This window comes from Mus pahari, chromosome 13 (assembly GCF_900095145.1).
Source record: "Mus pahari chromosome 13, PAHARI_EIJ_v1.1, whole genome shotgun sequence".
Classification (NCBI taxonomy): Eukaryota; Metazoa; Chordata; class Mammalia; order Rodentia; family Muridae; genus Mus; species Mus pahari.
Genome location: NC_034602.1, coordinates 22,548,181 through 22,556,925, shown reverse-complemented (window position 1 = coordinate 22,556,925; position 8,745 = coordinate 22,548,181). Strand labels below are relative to the sequence as shown.

The 8,745-nt window shown below is 44.6% G+C and overlaps 1 non-coding gene across 1 annotated transcript; it reads right to left on the bottom strand.

Moving 5' to 3' along the window:
* Positions 1 to 313: 313 nt before the first annotated feature.
* Positions 314 to 459, bottom strand: LOC115065259. The gene has a single exon (XR_003845053.1). It is a non-coding gene; the product is annotated as a small nucleolar RNA SNORA48 (small nucleolar RNA).
* Positions 460 to 8,745: the final 8,286 nt, after the last annotated feature.

Below are 8,745 nucleotides of genomic sequence, written 5' to 3'. Positions count from 1 at the left end.
CTGCCCACTCACAGTAGGCTCCTTCTCTTCATCTTAGAGTCTCCAGTTCCATCTCTCTTCATAATGTTCAAGCTGCTCCACTTCTCTCCCATTTGACCACCAGACTTGCACATTTGGTGGTTCCTGTTGCAGGCGGGCCCCCTGGGTGGCATCCTCCATCCACACTGCACGGTGTGGCAGCAAGCTGGTGCCTATGGCTGGCCTGTGCTGTGGCTGGAGGGCAAGGCTGTGTGTGGCACGGTGGTCTGCAGATCTCTGAGTCTTCCTCCTCCCATGCTGCATTGCCTGATTTTGATTTTGTTTGATTTGATTTTTATGAATCCTAGGTATAAGACATCTTTGGCCACTAAGCCAGGCATCAGGCTAGGATGAACAGAGGACCGCCATCTGCTCTGCCACTGACTGATACAAGAACACCACCACCAGCAAGGTGTGTCTCTTTGCCCATTGCCGGGGGTGCAGCCATGGGCTTTTGCCAAGGTTTACAGCATCAGATGTGAGGACTGGCCTCAAGTCCACTGATAGAAGATTTTGGTGCGGAGAATCCCTAGAGAGAGAACAGAAGAAGAGGGTGATGAGAGAAAACAGTTAACAAGGCTGGGTTCTCCAGAGGTTATTCAGATCTTACCCACTGTCTTAGGCAGGGCTTTATTGCTGTGAAGAGACACCATGACCAAGGTAACTCTTACAAAAGAAAACATTTAATTAGGGCTGGTTTACAGTTTCAGAGGTTTAGTCCATTATCATCATGGTGGGAAGCATGGCAGCATGCTGGCAGACATGGTCCTGGAAGAGCTCAGAGTTCTACATCTTGATCCAAAGGCAACCAGAAGAGGCTGTCCTTTGCAGGCTGTCAGGAGGAGGGTCTCCTCTGCCCTGGATAGAACCTGAGCATAGGAGGCCCCAGAGCCACGAGGCAATTCCTCTAACAAGGCCACATCTCCTCCAATAAGGCCACACCTCCTACTAGTGACTCTCCTTATAGCCAAACATTCAAACCACCACACACACTCTTTAAAAAGTTTCTGATAGATTTTCTATATTTTAATTCATTTATTAAACTTTTGTGCATTATAAACTGTATATTGAACATTTCCCACTAATATTCCCATCTTCCCTTTACCATTTTTCCCCTTTGTGCCCAAGGCATGTGTGTGTGTGTGAGTGTGTGTGTGTGTGTCCATGTTGGTTAGTTTAACATCAACTGTACACAAACTAGAGTCATTTGTGGCACATTTTCTTAATCAGTGATCGGTGTGGGAGAGCCCAGCTTACTGCGAGTGGTGCCACCTCTGGGCAGGTGGTCCTGGGTGCTAGACGAAAACTGGTTGAGAAAACTTGGGGAAGCAAGCCGGTAAGCAGCGTTCCTAAGTGCAGCATCCCTGCCTCTTGTTCCCATCCTGATTCCCCGGGATCATGGACCGACTATAAGTTTTGAGATGAAGTAAATTCTCTCTTTCTTCCCCAAACTAAGGCAGTGTCTTTTTTTTATATCCATGATGTGTGTATATTACATATACATGCATGCATAGTTAATAATTATATATTTATGTTTTTATGTAAGATACATATAATTTTATATATGTAAGTTAGTATCTTTCTCTATATAAATGTGTATATATACATATATATAATTTTATATATTTATATGACACACACATATATAATTTGGTATATGTAATACTGTCTTTATATACACACATATATGTATAATTTTAAGTATATATGTAAAAATCTAGCAATCACAAATGACAGATAATACCTGTCATTAATCTCATAAATTGAGATTAGCTTAATTCACTTAATATCTTCAGTTGTATCTGTATTCCTGTATCATTCTTCTTTATGGCTGAAAAATATCTAGCCGTGTTCCATTTCCTTATCCATTCGTTTGTTGTTGGACACTAAGTTTCCATAATTTAGCTCTTGTGGAAAGTGATGCAATAAATACTGATGTTTAAACGTCTCTGTGATGTGTTGGGTTGAGTCCTGTGGGCACACACCCAGGAGCAGTATAGCTGGGAGTTGTGTGGCAGTGTTTCTGGGGAGACACGGACAATTGTCTGTTCTCCCTAGACAGGGAGTCAGCGACAGACTACAGTACAGATACTACCAAAGAACAACTTGGTGAGCTAATGACTTGCTTACAGGAATATGGGTGAGGGGTTACTTACAGGAGCAGAAGTGACTTAAGAGACAGCTGCATCACTAAAACCCACCGCAGACGGGTGAAAGCTTACAGAAGCTGGGAGCCTGGAACACGCGCATGATCAGCACACATCTACTGGCTGGAGGATGTCTTTTCCTGATGGCTTAATCTTCTATTTCTTCTCGGCAGTCTGGATGGTCGCTGCTTCTTTCTGGCTCCTCGGATGGTCTCTGTTTCCTCCAGTTTGCTTGGTCTGAACCTCTTCCAAGCAACTGGTCTGGGAGTCTTTTTGCAGTCTGTTTTGTCTTAGAGTGACCCTTAGCGTTCTTTATTGCTTGTGTACTCTTGGGAAGTGTGTTGGTTATTTTTCCATCGGCTTGTCTCAAGCAGAGTTATTTGGGAAGAGGGAACATCCACTGAGAAAATGCCCTCACCAGATTCATCTGTGGATAAGCCTGCAGTTCCTTTTATTGATAGATGATTAATGGGAGAGGGCCCAGCTCACTGTGGGAGGTTCTTGGGCTGGTGGTCCTGAGGGCTATAAGATAGCAGGCTGAGTAAGCCATGGGGCAGCAGTGTTCCTCCATGGCTTCTGCTTTAGTACCTGCCCTGACTTCTCTAGGTGATGAGCTATGTGAAAATACAAGATGAAATAAATCCTTTCCTCCCCTAATTGCTGTTGGTCACATTGTTTGATCACAGCAATAAAAGCCCTAACTTGGACAGGAAGTGAGGGACCTAGTGAATCTGGTCAGTTTCAGGGACTTCCTGAGGCTATTTTAAATTGTTGACTTCTTGTCTTAATGAACTTCTCAGGATGTTTCACCTCTTTTTAAACAATCTGTCCTAAAATATCCTTCCTTTTTACATTTCCTTTACATCCCAAGTCTTAAGAGGTTTCTTTCCAAGATGAGGGGTTTTAAGCTCCAAGGAAACTGTTACACAACATGGAGTCATATGAAAGGTTCATTTGAGAAAACTTCCATTTACACTCCTACCATCTGCATAGAAGGACTCCCGTTTGTCCTTTCCTGTACCATAATGGCTGCCATTCTAACTGGAGTGAGATGGACTCTCAAAGTAGTTTTGATCTACACTTTTCTTATGGCTGGTGAAGTCAAACATCTTTTCATGTTTATTGGTCATTTGTATTTCATATTTTTCATACTTAAATAAAAGATCTTTAATTTTAGTAAATGTAAAGACACTAGAGACACTTATGCTTTCCTACAAGTGGAACAGCCAGAAACCACGAGGCACTGAAGCAGAGAAAGGACGGGGTGTGCGATATGAGGGTGTGGATGTGGGGGTACAGGGGTACAGGAGTGTGGGGTGTGGGGTATGTAGGGTATGTAGGGTAAGTGGGGTGTGGGGTCGGGTATAGGATGGAGTGTGTGGAATGGGGTATGTGGGTTATGTGGGGTATGTGAGAGTGTGGGGTGCGTGTGGGTGTGTAGTGTGTGTGGTGTGTGTGGTGTGTGTGGTGTGTGTGGTGTGTGTGGGTGTGTGGTGTGTGGGATATGAGAAGAAAAGAGAAGGCCAAGAATGCAAGGCTTTTACTTTAGTGTCTCCCCAGAGTTGAATGTGGTAGTAAAAGGAATTTTATATAAATTATATGAAGTATAATTTTCATAGACGTCAAAATAAAAAGGGTTTGCACAGCACAAAAGATAAGCCTCAGCAAAGCAGCATTTCTGTATAAGGCCACTGAAAGTTGTGAATATTAGCAATAATGAATGAGTCCAATTCTGCAGCTGGCAGAGCAGACATTCAGTTTTAATAAGCTTAGGATTGTAGGCTCTTCTACAGGAGCTGCAGTGGTGTATCGAGAGTGTGTAGGGTGGCCTGTGCTTCTGGTTGGTACAGCATCTCCTTTTGAATGAGTGGGGTTTCTACAGACATGAAAGAGGTTGTGCAGTGTGTGTGTGGGGTGGTGGAGGAGGCCCCCCCAGTGTGTCATGTTCTAAATGGATGGTTGTTGACTGAGCCGGCCATGTGAAGGAACAGTGCGTTAGACCAATGGGAACATGGCAGCGCCGTCTCCAAGCAAGGCTCAGGGAAATGGAAAAGCCTGTCTTCTGGTTTGAGTGCAAATGTTGACGGTAAGTGCAGAAAATGTCCACCATGTTTACAGCCTGAAGACTGTCCCCCTATCAAGACTGCTCCTACTGAGTCTACACTTGTCTCCTTTCTCAGCTGTGTCCCATAAAACCTATCTCATCGTTCATCTGTCTATGGTAACCCCACTCCCTTGTTCAGATCTATGCAACAACCTCACCTCTCAATTCACCTGTACATCATAAACATGTTGGGCTTCTAGGTGCTGTGGCTTCTCCATAAGAGAGCTCAGACTACCTGACCCCAGATGTCTGTGTCTGTCTTGTCTCCATTCTCTTGTGACCCCAGTCAGGTCAAGTCCCCAGAGCTGTGCAAAGCTTTGACCACGCAAAACTATGGTACTTTCAAAAACAGGACCAAAATGAATGCAGCAGTCATTGCAGGCCCACCTGCAACCAAGGAAGCTGCCCCAACACTACAGAGCTGAGGCAGGACACTGGCTTCAGTGACAGCCGGCAAGCGCTGAAGTCACACGTGTCCCAGAACAGGCAAGTACCACCCTAGTTAAAATTTATTGCTGAACAGGAAACAAATTTAAAGCCAAGTTCAAGTTTGCACAGTCATTTAAATCTTTTGGAGCTCACCAACTTGCATTTGAAGTATATGAGTTCTCTAAGTTCTGTTTTGGAAAAGAATACAGATGAAATCCGATGCAGTGGAGGTCCTATTGAGCAAGAGCAACACACAAAGCTGTAATTATGATGAAGGAAAATGAAAATATTAATATTGTGGCACTCACTAGCTGCTTACATGAACCAGGTCTACACTAAGGTATGTAATATATACTATTATTTTTCGGGTTGATTACTTACATTGCTGCAACATGGCTTTCTGCGTAGATATGCTCCCTTATGCCTACAGCACTGCTGCATATGAAGCTGTCAGTATCAAATGACTGTACATGAACGGATATTAAGAGTGGGTAAGTCACCCTGTGTGGAGGTGTTACAGGCACACAAGAAGATTTTGTTTGTTTGTTTGTTTGTTTGTTTTTTCGAGACAGAGTTTCTCTGTATAGGCCTAGCTGTCCTGGAACTCACTCTGTAGACCAGGCTGGCCTTGAACTCAGAAATTCGCCTGCTTCTGCCTCCCAAGTGCTGGAATTAAAGGTGTGCGCCACCACGCCCAGCTGTTATACAAGCAGATTTAAAAAAAAAAAAATTATTATGTACAGTGCTCTGCTTGCATATATGCCTGCACGCCAGCAGAGGGCGTCAGATCTCATTCTAGATGGTTGAGCCACCACGTGGTTGCTGGGAATTGAGTTTAGGATCTCTGGAAGGCCCTCAACCTTCGAGACATCTCTCCAGCCCTGACAATCAGATCTTTTAATCAGCGAGCAAGTTTGCCCGAAGCCAGGGCTGGTTTCCGTTGAAGGCTCTGGGGACGTAGCTTGTGCTCACCAGTGACCTCTGTCTTCTGGGTTGCGGCAGGAAGCAGGTTTTCTTTCATCTTAGCCTTTGCCATCTTGCCACCACCAGAATATCAAACTGCTTTCCGATTTCTGCAATCATTTGCTAAAAGAGTCGGAACGGCCAGGCTTCTGTCCCAGGTGAGGATCCCTTGCTTGTAATTTTGCTTCTACAGCGTTCTCTGGACGGTCACTTTGTCTTCTGTTCATTTCCTCCTCTCCCAACGCTGCCTGCCTGGGGATGACATGATTCTCCTAACTGTGATGCACTTCCAAAGGAGACAGGGAGCTAGTGAGTTACTACTAGGCAGAGCGGGAGGGAGGTCTCAGGACCAAGATCAAAGGAGGTTTAGCTACTTCCACTTTCATCCAAGATGGAAGCTTCCGGGTTTGTTTGTTTGTTTGTTTGTTTGTTTGTTTCTTTCTTTCTTTCTTTCTTTCTTTCTTTCTTTCTTTCTTTCTTTCTTTCTTTCTTTTGGTGGCTTTCAAAAACACTTATTAATTTCTTATGAAATAACAATTTCTCACTTGTTCTCTTAAACGCTTTAACACTCTAATTAGAGTAGCCTGCCCATTTATCATCTTTTCTTCTATTGCTTAGGCTATCGAGTTTAATGTACAAATGCTAATTTAGACTATCAACTGTTCCCATTTCTGAGAATCATTTCAAGTTGAATTACCACTGCTACCACACGCTGGAGTACAGAATGGAAATTATTTTCTCAAAACACTTCCTCCTTCCTTGGGCTTGTTTCTTGCTTTAGTGTCATTTAAAAGATGTTTTTATGAATATTGCAACTTTGTATGGCAGGTGGTGGGATGTGTGCTTTGGGCCAGAGCCCAGTGCTGCTTATGGGAGTCACTCCCTTAGAGTTCACATCCTAAGGGTGCGTCCTCCCACACTTGTCCTGATTTATATAGGGCGAATCTCCAATGTTTAAGGGAGTATCAGGGGCTCAAGAGACTGGTGATCATCTTTGTGGCTAAGCCGGTGAGATAGAAGCGATGCTTTGGTCTTTGCAGGGAGGCCATTGCGTGTTCCAGGGAGTCCCCGTGTGACCTCTCTACGCTGTTGAATTGGAGGAAGAGAAAACCCTTTAACTGGTATTTTTATGATGAAGTACTCACAAAATTTCTAAACTCAAAAGACAAGGTTATAAAAAGCAGGAGAGAGGAGACAGCAAAAGGCGCTTTAGATATTGGAGGAGTGGCAGGGACATAGGCTGAATGTCACAGACAAATGCTTTCATGGAAACACTCTGAAGGGAGTGTTCTGAAACAAACGAATATCCAGAATATTCAGAAGAAAGGAATGGACACTGAGCAGACCAAGGGATGGTCTGGACTTCAGAACGGGCTTCCTGACACCTCCTGGAGGAGGCAGCACGGACAGCTGGCAGATGATCCAAGATCATCTTGGCTCTGAATCTGCAACATTCCAACTCTCTCTGTCAGTCCCCCCTGGTTTATTATTATTAGATATGGCTGGAGTCTCTTCTATGGGATTTCAGTCCCTAGAGGGAAATAGAAACTGGTAAAGGAAAATAGTTTATAGAGTTCGGCCAAACTTGGGAGAGAAAGACTCCTGATTTCAGTTTGCCTTCCTTATAGCAGAAAAAGCCAGGAAATGTATGTGTGTGTTAATTTAACTGTGAAACAAACTGTGAGGGTTGTGTGAACCTCCTTCTCACGTGGCCAGGTTCTCCTCTGCTTGGCTCTCGGCTCTGCAGGGGCTTTTGAGCCTCTCTTCTGTCCCAGGATGGGCTTCCCCAGGGCTCGTGGTTTTGGGGGTCCCTCTTTCAATAGTCTGAAAGCTAAAGGGAGGGGTACAGGTATCTCTTTTTAGGGTATCTGCTTCCCTGTCAGGACACCAGCAACCAGTATACAAAGAGAAGGTTTTGCTGTGTCTGGATTGGCTGACCCTAAAAGCAGGAACACCAAACTGCCTTCTCTTTTTCTTTGCTAATTCTACTTGAAGCTGTGAATTGTAACACACAGCTTCCCTTTCTCTGTTCTTTGGGCTCTAACTTTATTTAGGACATTTCTGAATCCTTTTCTTCTGAACTAGGAAGACAAACAAGCAGAGAGAGGAAGCCCAAGGCCTGAGCCCCGGGGCTGTCTGATTTTTAGAGGCAGTGAGTTAGTAAGAAGCACTTAAGTCTCTGTGGTTGACAATGGAACAGAGGGCAGGGCCGGTGTAATTGGGGGTGTCGGGCTCCTGGTGCTGTGGAGGCTGGGAGAAAATGGACAACAGCTTATGTTTGTAAACAGCTTATGTTTGACATGTAGCCTTGATCTGATGGGACTGTGGTGCCCACAGGACTCCGAGTTACTGCATTTCTGAATGCCACGCTCCTTAGTTTGGGATCAGGATAAACTGATTTATAATTTAGTGACCATAATCTTATGTCCCACAGCAGGCACAGCGGTCTCTAAGCGAGCTGAGTCTGTCCACAGCTCTCCCCAGCTGAAACTGACTTTATGCTTAGCTGTATTTAAAAATGTATGCAATGAAATTCCGTAGCAGGTTCCCTGAGAGAGCAGGATTCCGGTTTTCTGAGTGTGTTGATTTGGGACCTTCACTTTAGTCTCTTCTCTATTGTAGCACTGTTGTTTCTTTGACTTGTTCCCGCTGAGCTGAGATGGTATTGGTCAGAATCAGTACTGATCCTAATGGAAAGGACAATCCCACGAAAGGGTTTGCTGTCCCAGGCTGCAGCCCAGCAGTGGACACTCTCCCTCTGCTGTAGCCCAACAGACTAGGCAGAGTCAGTGTGAGGAACAAAGATCCTCACTCCATAATAAGAGCACTCTCATTTCATAATAAGAGCAGTGGACACTTAGAGTCATAGAGGCAGTCAGTTTATTTACTTTGCACAGCCTGGACTCAGCCCAGAATGGCAGGGGCCATGACTGAGCCCAGAGAACAATCCGTAACCACAACACGTGAGCCTTCTTCCTCTGTCTGAGTAATCAGGAGGGACAATCTTACATGTCATCAAGGTTTTACTTTTCTACCACTCTCTCTCTCTCTCTCTCTCTCTCTCTCTCTCTCTCTCTCTCTCTC